This window comes from Nycticebus coucang, chromosome 4 (genome assembly GCF_027406575.1).
Source record: "Nycticebus coucang isolate mNycCou1 chromosome 4, mNycCou1.pri, whole genome shotgun sequence".
Taxonomy (NCBI): Eukaryota; Metazoa; Chordata; class Mammalia; order Primates; family Lorisidae; genus Nycticebus; species Nycticebus coucang.
Genome location: NC_069783.1, coordinates 67,860,171 through 67,880,052, shown reverse-complemented (window position 1 = coordinate 67,880,052; position 19,882 = coordinate 67,860,171). Strand labels below are relative to the sequence as shown.

At 41.9% G+C, this 19,882-nt stretch overlaps 1 protein-coding gene and 1 pseudogene across 2 annotated transcripts in view; both read right to left on the bottom strand.

Annotated features, from left to right (window-relative positions):
- Positions 1-19,882, bottom strand: part of ANTXR1 (ANTXR cell adhesion molecule 1) — a 265,145-nt gene that overhangs the window by 15,517 nt on the left and 229,746 nt on the right. The gene's annotated exons all lie outside the window — the stretch shown is intronic.
- LOC128583893 (fatty acid-binding protein 5-like) lies at positions 277-886 on the bottom strand (annotated as a pseudogene). The gene has a single exon (XR_008379578.1). The product of XR_008379578.1 is annotated as a fatty acid-binding protein 5-like (transcript).

Below are 19,882 nucleotides of genomic sequence, written 5' to 3'. Positions count from 1 at the left end.
CTATGGGTGCTGAGCCTTCACCAAGATTTTCAAAGCATTTGTATAGATTTGTACTTATTACACAGGAAATTCTGTGTAAACAAGTCTCCTTATTGGTAGTGATACTCCTTTTGGCATTCTTAATAATATGCCTATTTACATGTTCTGACTTTTTTTGATTTATTTTTTAAAGATTCATCAATGATATTAGTATTTCCAAAAAAACTTTTAAAGATTTCTCATTTCTACTGATTTTGCTTAGTTTTCATTTATTTGTTCTTTTTTTTTTTTTTTTTACTAGCACGAACATTTTTATTTATTAACCAAAGAGAGGAACCTAATTAAACCAACACTTTGAAATAGTTGCATGTAAAATATCTGTGATAAAGATAATTGGATACAGTAATGAAAAAAGAAAAGCAGTATGGAGGCTTGCTCATTGAACTGAGCTTGTTCATTCTCATGACTAATTCCTGCCAAGAGTGATGATGGAATTTTTATTCTACTTTTTCATAGACCCGAGTACAGGTGACATTGTTCATGATGCATTCTACCACTAATTTCCCATGTGTCAATTTTCTTGTTATTGTGCTTTCTTTCCCATCCCCTTCTTGATGTTGAACCAATGCGCCATCTGTATAGTTGCAGACAGTCTGAGTTTTTCTGCCATCAGCTGTATTTTCTTCAAACTTCTCTCCCAAGACACAAGAAAACTGTGTTGTTTTCAAAGTGCTTTCAGTTTTTATGGTGAGGTTTTTGCTGTCTTAAAGTGATGATACAATCTGGTTTGGCCATTGTACCCATTTTTTGTAGAGCTTGCCTCCACTCCTAGTTCCTTCAAGTATTCATCAAAGCCTTTGCTGTCCACGAGGTGCCATCTTCCTACAAGCTGCTGAACGGTGGCCATGGTGGGCATGGGCGGCGCGAGCAGAGGAGGGACTGGCGTGGGGCCTTATTTGTTCTTATATTCATGAATTCCTTCTTTTTGCTTTCTGTAGATTTGTCTCATATTCATTTCTAAGTTTTGACTAATGCTTACCTCATTTGTTTTCATTTTTTCCTTATTTAATAATGAAAGAATTTAAGGCTATTTTTTTCCAAATCCCTAAATTCTTAATGTGGTGTTCTAATTGTCATTACTTTCTAGAATCCCATTAAATTGCAATTTTGATTTCCTCTTAGACCCAGCAGTAATTTATATTAGTGTTTCAAAACTTCTAAGTGCTGGCTCGGAGCCTGTGGCTCAAGTGGCTGAGGCACCAGCCACATACACCTGCGCTGGCGGGTTTGAATCCAGCCCAAGCTTGCCAAACAACAAAGATGACTATAACCAAAACATAGCCGGGTGTTGTGATGGGCGCCTGTAGTCCCAGCTAGTTGGGAGGCAGAGGCAAGAGAATTGCTTGAACCCAGGAGTTGGAGGTTGCTGTGAGCTGTAATGCCCCGGCACTCTACCCAGGGTGATAGCTTGAGGCTCTGTCTCAAAAACAAACAAACCAACCAACCTTCTAAGTGCTTTTTTAAAACAAGGATTCAATACTTTATTGCTTAAAGCTTTTTTTTTTTTTTTGGGTGGTATGTTGGAAAAATGTGGGGTATAAAAATTATATTATCCTTTTTAAAGGTTTTCTTTGTGCCTAAGTTATAGTCAATTCTTATATGTTTGAAGAATAACAATTCTGGGCAGTGCCTGTGGCTCAGTGGGTAGGGCACCAGCCCCATATACTGAGGATGGCAGGTTCAAAACCAACCCCGGCTAGTTAAAACAGCAGTGGCAACTGCAACAAAAAATAGCTGGGCATTGTGGTGGGTGCCTGTAGTCCCAGTTACTTGGGAGGCTGAGGCAAGAGAATTGCTTATGCCTGAAAGTTCCACAAACACACACACAAAATTCTCTATTTGAAGAGTGCTAGTTGTATTTTGATTAGATTAATGTATATATTTTATTTATTTTTCATCTGCTTGATTATTTAACTCCAAAGGTGGTATAGGTTTGTTAAGTTTTTTCCTCGGTATTTTTACACACTTGTATCTGCTCAAATTTGACTTTGCTCCTTCAGACACTGGGCCACTCAAGAGTAGCAGGGAGGGGGCCTCTCTCTGGCCAGTGGGAATTTCTTGTGTTCCAAACAATTCTCACTTCTTGTTTTTGGTGGTGATAGTTTGTCTGCAAGGTGGCTGCCATCACTTCCCACCTGCAGTTTGTACATGCCACTCTCCCATGGTAAGGAGGAGTCTATGCCTCTATTCCCTTGAATCTGAGCTGGCTTGTGATAGTTTTAAATAATGGGATATAACAGAAATGATATTGTGCTAGCTTTGAGCCTGACTCTAGGTGACCCAGCAGCTTCTGCTTCCTGTTTTTGGAGCCCTGAACCCCCATGTACAGCATGGTAGAGAGAGGCCTGTGGAGGCACAATGAAGGGCAGAGGAGAGAGTGAAGGAGCCCTGTTGGATGTAAGCCCAAGCAACCCTCCAGAGACTCCAGCCTACCACCATCTGACCACAACTGCAGGAAAGACACCAAATGAGAACTACCCAGCTGAGCCCAGTTGACTCACAGAGCCATGAGAAAAAGTAGTGAACCGTGGTTTAACTCACTGTGTTTTGGAGTAGTTTGCTATGGGACAAGACTGAAACAAACAGCAACTCATCTCTGTGGGTAGTAGAGCTATTTGTGGTTTGTGGAAGCTGAGTATGGGTTTCCATGTTTCTGGACTTGGAACTTGGTTCTATTCCCAAAGGTGCTAGGGATCCGGATTTGTGCTGATTGGCTGGGACTTTACACCACTGGGATCTAAGGCCCCTCAGGAGAAAAATAAAATCACTGGATGAATCAGTGTAACCTGGCTTATTGTACCCTCAATGAATCCCCAACAATAAAAAAAAAAAATCACTGGATGAAAAGAGACCTATAACCCCAAAGAAAACCATCACAAATTCCCCTTTCTCTTCTCTTGATATTGCCCTGTTGTTCATTTTGAAATGTAGCCTGTCATGGTGACAAGAAAAGGCTGAACTGAGAGAGAACTGGGAAAGATGTCACAATATTGAATGGGTTTTCCCTATTTAGACACTCATGCAAGCTACTTGTGTAAGGTAGGCCTGTCATGTTCTGTCACTCATGCTCCAGTGGGTAGTGGGTAGCTCAAGGTTGAAAAATCCACCTTGATTCTGCAGTCAGGTTAAATACATGTGCTCAAATCATCATTTTGAACTGAAAGTCTTTAAAAAACCGTTAATAAAAATTTGAGAGAGAGGAAACACAGTGAGATAAAGTAGTTCTGCCATCCCAGTGGGGATGGGTGAACTCTGTTCTAAGCTTATATAAAAAGCTTTTAAGTACCTATGGGTACTACGGTCCAAGCTATGCCTAAGTTACTATTAATTACTTGTCTTACAAATGAACGAACTTGTAAGTCTGAATTGAGAAGCACGTGCTCTGATGGCCCCCGAGGAAGGCCAATAAGCCATTGCAGCCAAGGAAAGCAGAAAAGCACTGGAGGTCATAAGGAATTCTTTTTACAAATAAAACCTCCCTTCTGATGCTGAAATTCCTTCTTTAAATCTCATTGTTATATAAAACCATGGCATGTTATGTATGTACCTGTTTAGTTCTGACAAATCTAAAAAAAAACCAAAGTGACCAAAGTCCTGTCACTGAACAGGGAGTGGCTCTAAAATGTCAGACCTTCCAGGGTAGCAAGACAAAAACTCATTGAGACACCACAGGTAGTACACTTCAGAGGAGTAAGTCGGTAACATTTGTTGGTTCCAGAGGGAGCAAATCATGCTGAATGGTGACCCAGTGTAGCACACCCTAAACGTTGTCTCTTAACTTTGCTCCTCCAAAACCCATTGACCGTCTTCTCTTCATCGGTGGCACCCAGTCCAGTGTGTGCTCCTGGGTCCCACCAGCAGGGTAGCAATACTTCTTTAGAGAGCCTGGCTTTAATTAGCATTTTGGATGTATCTCAGTAATACTGTTCTTTTAATGCACTTTTCTAAGATTTAAAAAAAACACTGTGGCCTGGTCCTGCTGAGTGAGTGAAAGTCTGACCCAGGATAAACTGATATTATTCAGAGTCTTCCTTCTCTCCCTTTCCATCTCTCCCCATTAATAATCTTGAGGACATTTTCTCCTGTCCTTATCCGTGTCCCTGTTAAATGACTCTACTTAGAGTCATCATTAGTGTAGTCTATTATTTTGTTTATGTTGAGGTATTTGCCTTAAAAATTGGTGCCAGAAGATAAACCGACTGAGCTTGCTTGGCCAAAAGCATTATTTAGCTTGGATGTGAACATGTAAAATGGTGAAGTTGCTTATTCATCTGGTGCACAGCTCTGGCCTCATTCCTGCTCCATGTTTACTAGCTTAGGGATGAGGGTTTGCACACTACGAGGGATGCCATTTTCAGGATGATTTCTTTTCCTCCACCTGTCAAAGTGTTTTCTCCAAAGTGGAGAGAATATTGATTTAAAAAAATTAAACAAAACAAACAAACAAACAAACAACCCTGAAGAGTATAGGTAACAAAAGTAAAAATACACAAAAGAAATTATACCTAGCCAAGAAGCTCCTGCACAACAAAGGAAACAATCAACATAATAAAAAGGCAATTTACAGAATGGGAGGAAATATTTGTAAACTCTCAATCTGGCAAGGAATCAGATTCAATCAATTCAATAGCAAAAAAATAAAATAAAATAATCTAATTAAAAAATGAACAAATGATCTGAATAGAAATTTCTCAAAAGAAGACATAGAGAGGGCCAACCAGTGTATAAAGAAATGCTTCACATCAATAATTGTCAAATGCAAATGTAAATGAAGGCCACAAGGCAATATCATTTCTCTTCAGTTATAATAGCTTTTATCAAAAAGACAAAAAGTAACAGATGCTAGCAAGGATGTAGAGAGATACTGTCATATACTGTTGATGGGAATGTAAATTCATATAGCAATGTGAAAAAGAGTACAGACATTCTTAAAAAGAATAAATGGGACTACCACATGATCCAGAAATCCAACTGCTGGGTATATAGCCAAAAGAAAGGAAATCAGTGTATCAAAGAGATAGCTGCATACCCACATTTATTACAGCACTATTCCCAATAGCCACAATGTGGAATCAACCTAAGTATCCATCAAAGTATAAATAGCTAAGGAAAATGTGGTATATATACATAATAAAATATTATTTAGCCATAAAGAAAATGAAATCTTGTCATTTGCAGCAACATGGATGAGCCTAAAGAACATTATTTTAAGTGGAACAAGGCAGGCATGAAAAAGACAAATGTTGCCCGGGCTCATTCACATGTGTGAACTATAAAGGCTGATGTCATGGAGGTAGAGAGCAGAATGATGGTTACTAGAGGCTAAGGAGGGGAAGGAGATGGGAGGAAGAGAAGATGGTTTATAGGCACAAAAATACAGTTAGAAGGGGTCAGTTCTAGTGTTTGATAGCATAGTAGGGTAATGATAGACATTTGCACCAGAATGTTTATTGCAGCCCAATTCATAATTGCCAAGACATGGAAACATTCCAGATGCCCATCCACCCATGAATGGATTAAGAAATTGTGGTATATGTACATTATGGAATACTATGCAGCTATAAAAAGGTGAAGATTTCACATCTTTTATGATTACCTGGATGGAGCTGGAACATAGTCTTCTTAGTAAAGTATCTCAAGAATGGAAAAAAAAGTATCTAATGTACTCAATATTACTGTGAAATCGATATATAATCACCTACAAATTTATATGTATGGTAAAACATAACTATAGCCCAGAAAGTAGAAGGGAAGGAAAGGGAGAGTGGAGAAGGGAGGGTTTTTGGGGGGGTCCTCACCTAATGTGCATGATGCAGTGGTACCTTTCAAAACTATTAAGAAAAGAGTATAATTGTCTTACCACAACAAACAAGTAAGCGAGGTGATGGATGTGTTAATCAGTTCAATGTAACATTTCACATTGTATAGCAAATCAGTACACTGAACGCCATAAATGCATCAATGTACACAGTTATGATTTAATAAAAAATTAAGTTAAAAAAGTTCTCAACACAAAAATAATGATAAACATTTGAAGTGATGGATATCCGAGTTACCCTGATTTGATCATTACACATTGCATACATGTATCAAAATAATACCTGATAAATATGTACAATAATTATATATCATTAAAAAATATATAACTTCTAAAAAAAAAATTAAGCAACTTTGCTTTCATGGTTTCCATATTGTGGCCAGTGAGGGCTGCTCTTATGGACTGAATGTGTGTGACTCCCTAAATTAATAAGTTGAACTCCAACCCCCAATGGGATGCTGTATGAAGATGGAAGCCTTTGGGTGGTCATTAGGGTTAGATGAGGTCATGAGGGTGGAGCCCCCATGATGAGATTTGTGCTCCTAGGACAGCGGTTCTCAACCCAGCGGTTGTCCTGTGTGTCACGACCCACAGGAGCTGTATTAAAGGGTCGTGGCATTAGGAAGGTTGAGAACCACTGCCCTAGAAGAGATGCCGGAGAGCTTGCTGTCTTTCCCCTGTGCAGGCGCCACTGAGGAAAGAAGTGAGCACATGGCCCAGAAGAGGTTTTCACTAGACCCTGACCGTGCTGGCACCCTGAACTTGGAATTCCAGCCTCAAAGACTCTGAGAATATACATTTCTGTTGTTTAAGTCACGCAGTTCGTAGTATGTTGTTCTGTGTGAGCAAACTGAGAGGCACCCTAACTAGAGATTCTCAGCAGCTCACACGCGTACCACTTTCCTATCCCATGGCTTTGTCACACTGGGCCGAGCTTCCTGCTCGCGAAGTTTCATGTTAATCACGTCTACTATCCACTGAGTACTAACATTGCGCCTTCTAACAGCATTGCTGGTTAATATTTTTAACCTGATTCAAAAATGTAGACATGGCTAAGAAAGGCTAAGTAAGTTATTTGGTCAGGGTCTGTCTGTAAATGAGGGACCAGTTGGAGATGTAAATCCAGGTCTGTTTAAACTGATGATGGATCAGCAGAATCAGCATTGTTAAAATGTCCATACTATCCAAAGTGATCTACAGATTCAGTGTAATCCCCATTGAAATACCAATGTCAATTTTTATAGAGAAAAAATAATTCTACCATTTGTATGGAACCAGAAAAGAGCCTGAATAACCCACGCTCCCTTAAGCAAAATTCCCTTACTAAAACTCTGTGCTCTTTCTTTTGAGCCACATGTGCTTTTAGATTGGCATAAATCTAGGGCAGAATGAATCAAAAGGCACAGCCATTAACAGAGTTGGCCACCAGTAATATTATCCATTTGAGAATTTGCCTTGGGTCTCAATACTGCCCCACTCCCACCATTTGCTTCCAGCTTTCCATGTCTCAATTTCTTCCTTCCTCCAAATTTCAGAGCCCTCTGGCTACCCCTTCTGGAGAAGAGCCTTGTGTATCCCTATCCCTCCTTCTAATCAAAACTTTTTTGTCCCATGTGTGCTTCTCCCTTACAAGCCTTCTCTGTGCTTTTTAAGGAACAAATCCCTAATTGTTCAGCTCATGGGTCCACTCTAGTGGTTAATTTATTAATAGGCTCTGTCTTTTCACAGACACAAAACATACTGTGACAGAGACAGATAACTATCTCCCACATGAATTTTTCACTTTCTTTCTTCAGTCACAGAACCCCTGAGATTCCCTGAGCACATGGCCGTCTAGCTATGACTTATAATTCTTAGCTTTCTTTGCATAAATTGGTTTGAGAGGCAGTAAGTGATACTGGACCTAGTGGGGTGCATGAATAGCAGAGGAGGGTGGCCTCCTATGTGCCAAGGGTGGCCATGTAACCTATCCTCTGGCCAGATGTGTGTGAGCAGAAGTGATGCGTCCCTTAAAAGGAAGAGGTACCTTCCCCTTTCCATTCCTGGACTTTGCAGACAAGGGCCACACTCTAGGGGTAGTGGAGAAACAAGACGGAAGGAGCCTGGGCCCCTGACAGCAAGGACTTGCTATATCAACCCTGGATAGCTTATTCCCAGAGGGTTACATGTGAGAGAAGAAAGGTCTACCTTGTTTAGGCTTGTATACTTTTTTGCCTTTTGCTAGGTCAATTGAGTCTCTAACCTAAATATGGGAACTATAACTCAGGAAAGGAGCCTCCTGAAGAGAGCATTTTACTCTAAGGGAGTAGCCCAATTCTGGGTATTTGGGGGCTGTGGCAGGTTCTTGTGGGATCTTTTGGGAGCAGACTGGGCTTTGGATGTCTCATTTGACTATGGAGTTGATTGCCCGTTTCAACTTTAGAGAGGCGACCCCTGCCCAGCTGGCTCCAAGGGGCCTTTTGACTATTTTCTGGACTCATCAGCTTGTCAGGTAAGGGCTGCCATGATCCTTCCACTGTCTCTTAAGAATTGAAACCAAACACAGTAGTCAAAGCCCTGAAATATCATGGCTGATGTTTGTGATCGGTGAGGCAGAGAAACGGAAAACTTACAGCACTTAAAATCTGGGATTCATTTAGGAGTATAAAGCATTAATTTAAGTTATCCAGTCTGAAAACTGTTTTTCAGTTTCCATGGCTCCAGTACTCTTCCTAATTACAAGACCGCGTAGAGTGGGATCTGAAAGGAGACACGACCCAGCACCCTAAGGCCTCACTTCCACAGCGCAGGAAATACCTCACTGATGCAGCCTCTAGGCATTAGATGTCTGTGATTGTGTGCCGTGTGATCTGGGAAGAAACGGCTTGTCAGACTCATATTTAGTGAGACTGTAGGAAGAATCTTTAATAGGAAAAATATATATACCTTAAATCTTTTGGAAAGATGAAGAATATAAACTATAGTAAAGTTTTGGGGGATTTCAGCACCTGAATTATAAAGAATATTGCTAATTACCCATGATTTTTTTTTTTAATTAAAAGTGGTCTCACACTAGAGTCTAGGCGTTCAAGGGAGCAGTGAGCTGTGATTGCACCATGCCCACTCCAGGGCAACAAAGTGAGACCCTGTCTGTCTCTCTCTCTCACACACACTCCCCCCAAAAAAGGAAAAGAAAGAAAAAGAAAAAAGAATGGGCTCAGCAGAAAGCTCCACTTGGAGGGAACACCAGTGACCTCATTCTCTTCACTGTCTAGGTGAATCGTCCCTCCCAGTGAACAAACCCCTGTCAGGATAGCAAAGTCACTTCAGGTACCCAAATGCATCTCTGACTCCAGAATTTTCCTCAGCTTCCTCTCTGGTTATGTTTCTGCTCTTGGCTTTCAGCATTTCTTGTTTGTTAAACACTTTTTGGGCCCCCAGCCTCTCCCATTCTTACCAATGTGACCTTTGGAACTAGCTTGACCTTAGTCTCCCCTACCCTCAAGACTGATCCATGTTCATCCCCAGTTGACTGGTCTTCAAGCAGGCCCCACTGCACAGGGATGGGGCTTAGGCCATGGGGGGGCCTCCCCAAGCTGGGCCCTGAAGCCTGCTCACAGAGCTCAGCCAGAGAACCCAAACAAACTCTGTGAATCCAGACAGTCCAGGAAAGGTGACCTCATGATTAGTAAGAGCAGTCTTTGTTCAGTTTCCAAAGACCTTGCCATGAGTGGGGGGTACTACCGGTTTGGTCCACTCCTCCTTCTGGAGCTATAGCCACCCACCCCTTCCCAGTTCACTAAAGAAGAGGATTCTTGAGGCTGAGAGATGTGGCTGGGATGGAGGCAGAGGGATGCAATTGTGAGGCAGTGTGAGGACACACCACAATTCTGAACAACTCTCCTCATTTTCTGAGAGTTTTAGCTGGCAAAAGTTTAAATAAACAAAAGCCCAAGAACATTAGCAGCACTCCTTGCCTTCTGGCTGGCTGTCACAACTGTCACCTGCTCCTTTCATGTTTTCCAGCCTCCTTTCTTGAAAGGCAAGGATTTTGTTATATTATTTGGTCTAATAGCCTGAGACACTTGCTACATGTCAGTAAACACATTTTCTGAAGGGACTAGTGAACAGTTGTGAAGTCAGAGAGGGAGCTTGGGGGTCTGCACTGTCAGTGTTGTTCTGAGCTCACTCTCGCTTTCCTCCCATCTCCTCCCATCCTCCCCTACCCCGGATATTCAGGCCTCTGGGAGCAAGCTGAGAAGAACTATAAAATTTCCTTTTCTTGAAGTATCTCAAATTGCACAAGGAGCCCAAGAAAGACTCGCTTAATCTCCAAGGAAATTTCTCCATATGTTAGTCACATGGTATAACCTGGACCAACTGAAAAGTTTTTAATATTTTGGGAATACGTTCATAACAAAGAACGGAGTTGAACTCCTCTGCTTCTTGTGTAATTTTCAGAGCTGTCAGAAACCCCAGATTTATGTGTCTGGGGATGGAAAAGCAGCTGTATCTGAGGATTACTATGCCGGATGGTGCCAGGACAATCCTTTACGTGAAGAGAGCGCTGGGCCATGGTGGGGGCACTGCAGGCTTTTTCTAGAGGAATGGAACACGAGCCCATGTTCTGAAAATTTGAAGTAGGGCATTTATTGGGTAGGTAGGGATTTGGGGGCAAGGAGGAATAAGGAGTGAAAAAGGTGATAAAACGAAAGAGAAGAACAGCAGAAGGACACAGGACTCCACTCTTCTACGAACAGGACAATTTATGGCCAATTACTGTCTCTGTTAGCTTTAGCCCACTTTCAAAATGTTGACACAATCTTCCGTCAATAAAAACCAACGGCAAGTTCAACCTACTGCTTTCAAGGAGGTTGACAGTCATATAAACACTACTTCTTATTTGAGTCTCCAAAATATGTGTAATAGTCAGTTATACACAGTCTGACAACTGACAAGGATAATAGCTTTTATAAGGATAAAAGGAAAATTCTCAAAGAATTTTCAACTTCAAAGTCCCTTCTGAAGATATACAATTTTTTTTTGGTGGGGGTGGCTTGCTCATTCAAGAGATAATTGGAATCTATATTGATACAGGCCATCTCTCAAAGGCTATTGACATGGTAAATGGTTTTTACTATCTCCAATGATACTCAGGGCCCTGGCTATATTGGTATGGTAGACAGCACCCAACTTTCCAGGATGAAGTGGAGAACAGACCATAGTTTTCACACTTGAAGGGGAAGGATGAAGGTGCAGATTTGCTTACTACATACCATAAAGTTAACTAAATTGGTATACACTCATCATATCTGAGATTAAACAATCTAATTTTCAGCCATTTCCTCCTACTGGCAATTCATGTTTCCCTAGGCAAGATCTTGTTTAATTTTCAGGCATTCTTTCTTATAATGCTCTGGTTTAAGTATGCTGATTTAAAGGATCTAATACACAATGAAAATATTAAAACTTTTTTCAATTTAAGCAAACCTCTTCAAAATTTGAAACATTTCTGGTTATTTGGGTGACAACGGTGATGATGATGTTGAAGGTGATAATCATGTTTTCCCAAGGACTGGCTCTTGTGTGATCTAAGTGTCAACGGTGACCCCCAGCTTTGGATCAGCCTTACTGGAACTGAAGGAAACAATTCTGACTTGCTTTGCTCCAGTACCGAGTGTTCCCCTTCCTAGGACAGCCTTCCTTATACTTCCATTTCAGTAATAATGAAGCGGGAAAACTCAGAACGTTCATCTCTCCAGCTTGGTAAATTAGTAGGAAGGAAAACCGACCAAGAGGAAGAGCAAAATGGGAGGAAGACCATAGGGGATTTGGAGAGGAAGTCAGCTGGGCATCCAGGTGATAAGGTGTGGTTGTCTATATGGGTGAGAGTGACACAGCAAAGATGTCATTTCTGTTCTGATCTAAAGACAAGGAATTAGCTCTGAGCAAGGCATAGCATTTCCTCTGGTCTGCTAACATCCATGCTGTTATTCACATGAGGGTGCACAGGTGTCCTCTTTATCCATGCCCTTGAAGTGATCTCAGGTCCTGAGCCACCTTCTAATCTGCACAGACCCCCTAGGGCCTTTTCAGTAGAGGTGACCTGATGCTGGCTCAGAGCTGCTCCAGGCTGGGGGAGAGCCCTTTCCTTGCTTCTCTGCACTGGAAATGTAGGACTACCAACATGTGACCCATGCTGATAGTCAAGGGGCTATTTCTGAAAGCGAATTACAAGACACATATTTTGTAGATAAATAAAAGGATGCCACTCCCTCCACATATCTATATGTGCATTAAAGAGCATAAAAAGGAGCAATTATAAAAAGTGATCATAAAATTGTAATTTTTGCAAAATGCAAGCTCACAGAAAATTCTAGGCCATGCAAAAGTGGTTTAGAGACCACACATGTTGGAGTCCCATCACTGCCTTGTGAATGAGAAGAATCCTCTTTGCAACCTGATATGTTGGGGCTGGGTCACAAGTCCAACCCAAGAGAGTCTAAGGAAACCTAGACAATGACGCCTTCTCGCCCAGCATCTTTTGACTCTCGCCCCTTCTTCACCATTCAGAGACTCCAGGGTCATTCCCTATCCTCTTCTGTTCTGCTGTGATTCTGCCTGAATATTAGAATAGCCTCTTTACTGGTCTCTGTGGGAAAAGAAAGTTTTCTTGGTTGTTTGAACTATAGTGTTCATAATTATTGTTATAGAGAATGACTGACAACTTCACAGTAGGGACAGGTGAAGACAAGGGTGGTTCTGTCTCTGGAATTAACATCTGAGAAAATATCACCATCCACTCAAGACCACTGAAGAAATACTAAACAATGGCTTTTAGCTGTCGATGTTTTGTGCTTTTAAAGCTTCAAATCTTAGGCTAGTCTTCCAGAAAACATTACCTCATTGTCTCTGTCACTGGGGGGTAAAGAAACAAATCATAAATTAAATGGAGATTGAACTTCATACCAAAGCTCTGACTCCAAAAACCTTAGGGGATCTTTAGACAGGAGAATGACAAGACCAGAGAATGATTATTAACAATGGTGAGCTCACAAATGAGTGTCCTGGGAGGCATGGGCCACAGAAGTGAAGGTGGTAGTGGAGGTAATGTGAGCAGAAGTGGCCACCATAGAGAATCGCTGTGTCCCGGTGTAACCATACACTCATACTTCCTCACTTGGTCTTAAAAGTAATGGGCTGGAACATTTTCTCACACACCAGCCAGGGAGTTTAGCTCAGACGTAACAGATACGGTTCTAAAGTCATCCCCTAGGCTGGGCACAGTCCCTTAGGCTGGGCACAGTGGTTCATACCTGTAATCCTAGCATTCTGGGAGGCTGCAGTGGGAGGATCCCTTGAGGTTAGGAGATTGAGTCCAGCCTGGGCAAGAATGAGACCCCATCTCTACTAGAAAATTGAGCCAGGTTTGGAGGCCCATGTCTGAAGTTCCAGCTATTTAGGAGGCAGAAGGATCACTTGTAGCCCAGGAGTTCAAGGCTGTGGTAAGCTATGACCATGCCACAGCACTTTATCTGGGGCAACAGAATCTATCTCAAAATAAATTAAAAAAAAAAAAGTCATTCCTTAAAGCTCCCATCTCCTCCTTCATCTCTTTTCTCTTAATTACCACTTCTTTTGTTTCTTTGTTTTTAAATGAAAACAATGGAGTGCTAAAACTTTTGTGGAAAAAAGAGAAAAGAAAATCCAAGGCTCATTTCCCCCCAAAGCCACTGTTCATTATTTGGAAACTTATGTTTATTTCCACTTTTCACCATCTTCACATTTCAATGGATACCTTATTTTTAGGTGATACAACAGGAACCAGGGATATATATACTTATTTTTAAAGGTAGCAGGGAAAACCAAATCCAGGCACAATCTAATTGACTCATTGAGAGTCTCTCGTGGGTGAGTTGTCCTGTGACCAGTAGTGTTGGACCCCATGGAATCGCTTTTTACTTTACTCTTAAGTCTCCCTTTTACTCTCACATTAAAAGTTGAATTCATGGGACAAATTGGGGTTTTATCTGGAGAACTGGCATATGGGCTAATAAAACCCCTAAACTCTGATATCTCCTTATGTGAGATTTTACAGTATTTTAAATGTGTAAGATTGTACAGATGCCATTTCAAAGGTATCTTTAAGTAGGTCTCAAGGGGAGGTGAGTTTTTTTGGGAGCAGCATCCAGTGGGTTCTTGTCCACTGTAATTAGACGGCCCCTCGATAGCTCCTGGACAACAGGCCACTGTTACAAAGGTATAGTGTCATGTAAGAGCCCCACATTGTTGAAAAAAATGCCTTTATGTTTCCACTTCTCAGTGTATAAATGAATATTGCTTAAGTCTTTTCTGTGACATCTCAGCCATTTCCTCTGTTCCTTAAATGATGTTTTATTTAATAAACTTTTAGTTTATCATGATGGTTCACGTTCCCTAGAACATCAAATAAAATACCCTTTATATTTGAGGTAATGATGATCTCTTTTAGAGTCTCAAAGTGAATTTGATACAGGGAGAAGAATCATTGGAGCATAGGGACCTCCAGGGGTCAACTGCTTCATCCTTTAGTTTTGTAATTAGCTAGGATTTGACCCCAAAAATCTCTGTTCAGAAGGAAGATAACTGACCCGGTTTGTACAACCCAGCAGAGGAGCGTTGACTTGCTACATAAATGCATTCTAAAAGTACATGCAACTTAAGCTGTGACTTAAGAAATGTCATTTTAAGGCCAGAAGTGGTGGCTCACGCCTGTAATCCTAGCACTCTGGGAGGCTGGGGGTGGGCAGATTGCCTAAGCTCAGGAGTTCAAGACCAGCCTGAGCAAGAGTGAGACTCTGTCTCTAAAAGAAGTCAGGTGTTGTGGTGAGCACATGTAGTCCTAGCTATTCAGGAGGCTGAGGCAAGAGAATCACTTGAGCCCAAGAGTTTGAGGTTGCAGTGAGCTGTGATGCCAGCCACTCTACCAAGGGCAACTGAGTGAGACTCCGTCTCAAAAAAAAGAAAAAAAAAAAAGAAATATTGTTTTAAACAAATAAAGAACAATATGTACACACTTGCTTTAAGAGCAATTATCATAATTTTTGATTATTTCATGATACAAAGAATACTTCTATGTTCTATACATGTGTAAGCTGTAATGTTAGTGTCACAAACCCAGAGATTTCAAAGCAATGACAACACCTGGGAAAACTCAGTTAACTTTTTGTCTATTTCAGTGATTTTCACCTGGTGTGCCATGAAAGTTTTTAAAGATCATTAATTAAAGTATCTTCAAAAGAAATTCAAAGCACAGTAAGTATACTCTTTTTTTTTACTCTTTCTTTGGCTCAGCATAATTTAAGTGTGCCATGGAAGATTAACTATGGGTTCAAATGTGCCCTGGCATAAGAAAGGTTGAAAACCACTGGTTTATTTAACTCCACTTAGGCATTTCTTATCACTGCAGGCACTAATGAAAGTTGACTTTCAGAGAGGGGTTACCCTCTAATTGTAACTGTTCAATTTTGCCCCAAAAAAGTCAAAGTCCAGCACAGCCTTCCCTTCCGGATCCTGTCAGTAGCTCTGTGTGAAGAAGAGGAAGCAGGAAGAATCAGCTCCCTTGTATGTATAAAAAACTGAGCCCCCAGAAGAAGGTTTTAGGGCACAGCCCCCAGGTTTTTTTGTAGCCAGGAAGACTGCCATGGCTCTCTATATGAATATTTCTGTTAAATAATTTTCTCTTTGGAATAGGTGGCACCAGCAATAACATAAATGTTAACTACCTAAAACGGGCTTCAAGTTACAGTACCCCCATTTCTTTAAATCATGCCTCTAACTCCACAGGTTTTGCAAAATGCAGAAAGGCATTGTGCATAGTTTGAGACAGTTTCTCTCTAATAAACATTTCCTTACGATGTATTTCCTTGCTTTTCAACAGCTAAGAGCCTGTTGAAAAAGAGCACACAGGAAAGACAGATGCTTATGGAAAGGCTCAGCACAAAAGGGGATCCTCCTGATCGTGGAGGTGTCTGTGGCCAAGTTCAGAGCCACTGGTCTGTTGCAGCTCCTGCCTGAGATGAGCAACAGGGTCATGGGCACTTTACACCATGGGGACTGATGACTCCTGGCTGGCAGGGGTACCTGATGCATGGGAGACTGTAGTCAGATGCTGATGCAAAGTAGACAAGCTGCAACAAGAGACTCAGGTACATAAGATAGTCCTCAGCATCAACAGCTATGTCTAATACTCAGGTGAAGAAAATCCTTTGAACAGGCACAACAATTCAGCACAGGGGACCCTCTGGCCCAGTTAGCTGAGGGTTCCAGATCATCTGGTCAACATGAGGCAGCTGCCAGAGGAAGGCAACAGGCCTCAGGCCACAGTGGGAGGTCAGTGTCCCTCCCTTAGGTGGCCAGCCTGCCCCATTCTGCCCTCAGTGGTGAGATGGCACTTGCAGGCCCTGGGGGCACCTAGTTAAGAGAGGACCCTAAGCAAACCCAGGAGAGCAGGTAGATCATTAGCCTCATGTGGTTCATTCATTAAAAACAGATGCCAGCACCCTACCCTGCACCTACTGAGTCAGGACTGCGAAGAGAATCTGTCATTTTAATACACACCAGAAGTGGTTCTTATAATCAGAAAGGTTTGTGGTGTGTGGAGACAATGAATTTCTTTAGCATATGATACAGTACCTGGCTCACGGTGAAGGACCCTATTGTCATTATTTACAAAAAATGATAAATGGATCAAAGAACAAGATCTACTCTTAGCCAGTTGGTTAAGGGAGATGGATACCCTCATTTTCATCAAGGGGACGAGTGTGTGTGTGTGTGTGTGTGTGTGTATATGTGTTTTCTCCGTGTGGTGAACGTTGGCATGCTAACTAGGTTCGAAGTCCTGAAGTCAAAGGAATTAACCGTTCTCCTTTTGGGGAATTTCTGGTGGGTAGGTTGAGGACGTAACACACGATGAAGTCTTTACATAACCACAGCAAAGGCCTACAGCCCATTTGGCTTGTGCATGCTCTAAATTAACCCCAAGTCTAATAGCAGGGCCACCAGAACGCTGATAAGGAGTCTGGGGACTGCTTCCCAGTAAGAGCCTGGCTCTGGGCAAAACTGTCCATTGTGGTAGAGGAGAAAGCTGTGACCCTGGGACTTATTATGGTTTAATTTATTTTTTGAGCATTAATTAAATGCATGAAATAAAAGAAAAAAACATCTCTACATCATAGCTATTAGCAGAACTTAGAATGGGTTTCCATATGTCAAAACAGAGCAGCTATTAAGGCTCCTGGCTTGTTTTAATTGGACCTGGGCCCCTCAGACCAAAGTGACTCCAGCCTTTGGAACCACTTATATCCCTTCTGCCTTCAGGGTCCCCACCCCAATTAAGTGGTGAGTCTAGGTGGGGCAGAGATATTTAATAGGTCTTTGGTTTTCTGTAAGCCTTTTATTAATGCTGTAAGTTATAAAGGCCAGATGCTCTGGGCTGGGTTTCACCTTCTGGTGCTGAGTTCCTGGCTGTCGTGGTTTTGTTCCCAGGGTGATTTCTGAGTCCTGCTGAAAGCTGTTAATGTTAAAGCAGGAAGTTCTACCCCTCTTGAACAGCCCAGGCTCACCTGGATGGAAATAGGAGCTTTATAAAGTAGGCACTTGGCAGGCACCCTTGCCCTTTCCCAAGATCTTCCCAGTAGCTTTTTGATCTTAACCTATTGGTATCACCACCTAATGTATCATCCAGTGAGGGCTAAATTCTCCTGAATTTTCTAAGCAGTTTGAATCTGTGACGATGGCACACTGAGTTGATTACTTTTGGACTGACAAACACCATGGGATCTTCCTGCTGACTTATCCTCTGTATGGAACTATAATAGGATCTCCAACCCCCTTATTTTTTTCAGAACTAAAAATAAAACTCATAATTCCCAGCTGTCCTTTAGTACTATTGTCCTTAGCTTAAGTCCTTTCAAAAGAAATTGGCTTTAGAAGATGACCCAGAACATCTAAAACCCACTGTGGCTGAATCTGGCTGGCTTAGTTTTAATCAACAAAGGCATGCAGGACTTTTTGCAATATTTACATGAGGCCCGGGAGCAGGAACTGTAATAACGTTTACTTCCATGGTCAACCTCATTCTTTTGAGGGGCCTCCCACCCAGCTCCTCTCTGTCTCCTTAAGAGTACACAAGGGGAGCACGTAGGAGCCACCCTGAAGAACCTGCCCACCTGAAAAGTAGCTTCCTCCAGAAACCAGCCCAGGAACAGTCCTCTAGGGTCTTGATATGACCTGGGGGCAGTAAATTCACAAACCAGGGGAAATCCAGGCTAAATAGGGAAGAAGACCTCTCCTGTATACCTCCTAATGCCTAGAAATAGAATTGGGCCAGGCATGGTGGCTCACATCTATAATCCCAGTGCTTTTGGGAGGCCGAGTTGGGAGACTGCTTGAGGCCAAGAGTTTGAGGCTAGCCTGGGCAACATAGAGAGCCCATCTCTACAGAAAAATTAGCTGGATATGATGGTGCACACCTATAGATATGTGCTATCTAGGAGGCTTAGGCAGGGGAATTGCTTGAGGTCAAGAGTTTGAGACCAGTCTGAGAGAGAGAGCGAGATCCCATCTCTACAAAAAAATAGAAAACTTAGCTGGGCATGGTATTGCATGCTTGTAGTCTCAACTACTTTGGGAGGCTGAGGCAGGAGGATCACTTGAGCCCAGGAGTTCTAAGTTACTGTGAGCTATGATGATGCCACTGTACTTTAACTCTGGGTGACAGAGGAGACCCTGTCTTTATTTAAAAAAGTAAAAAGTAAAGAACTGAATTGTGTATCTATGGTATCCCCCTCCCACCCACACTTGCTCCATTTCTACTCCTGACCTTCAAGTAGTTGATCAACACCAATGTCATTTTATTATATAACAGTAAACCAGCCATTGTGCTAAGTACCTTATGAACAACATTGCATTTAATCTTCATAATCATGGGCTCTCATCAGCTCATTTTATAGGTTTAGAGGGGGTAATTAGCCAATCCACATGGCGAGTGGTAGGGCTGGATTTCAAACCTTTGTTTTTACACTCTCAACTAAGTGGTCTTAAATTGGTATTGTTGACACAGAAATAGTTACACTAAACTGAATTCTTCAAGCTTCACACTCTGCTCTTGCAATTGGCTAGCAGCCCATCTTCTCCAGCAAAGCCTAGGTGGACTAGGGATGAGGGAGCCACTTCTGTGACCTGGACACTACCCAGCAGCAGGATGGGAGGCCCTGAGGCCCTGAGCACTTTTGGTGGGAACTGCTGACTAATGAACGTACGTCAACCCTTGGCAGGAAGCTAGAACAGATTATTAAACAGATGGCTTATGAGTTCCAGAGACAGGAAACAGTGGTCATCCCTGTGAGCAAAGGTTTGCAGAGAGCGAATTATGTCAAACCTCATTTTTTTGCAAGTCTTACTAGATTCATAGATGGGGGCTGACAGATGTAGTTTATCTGCATTTCAGCAAATCAGTTCACATAGTGTCTCAAAACACATTCAGAGGAAAGATGTGGGTTGACTATTTAATTGCAATTAGATGGCTCAGAGAAGGCAGAACAAACAGCACTCAAAGAGTATCGGTTAGTGTAGCTATGACAATGGCCATTTGTTCTGAGTGCCAAACACAAGGTCAAGGATATAACTAGTACTGAGTAAATATTTGTTGGTAGTAGTACACTCCTGGGGGCAGCTTTAGTGACCCATGAAAGGGGTCTTTCTCTGATTTAGCAGACATTTACAGAATAGATAAAAAGTTTAGGAAGTGGAGGAGACAAGGTCTGGTCCTTGATCAAGGGAGGCAGAAGTGGGGTCTAGTGTTGTCCATTCTCTTTTGAGAATTAGAACTCAGATTCTTGGACATGGTGATGGTTGGGGACAGCCATGGGTCTTTTACTATGCTTGAATGTACTGCATTTCACGAGCACTTAGGGATTCTAGGGGAAGATTTGGTGACTAATGTGGAAAAATTATGTCTGTGTGTGCATGTGTGTATAAGTTTGTACATGTGTATGTGTACATACT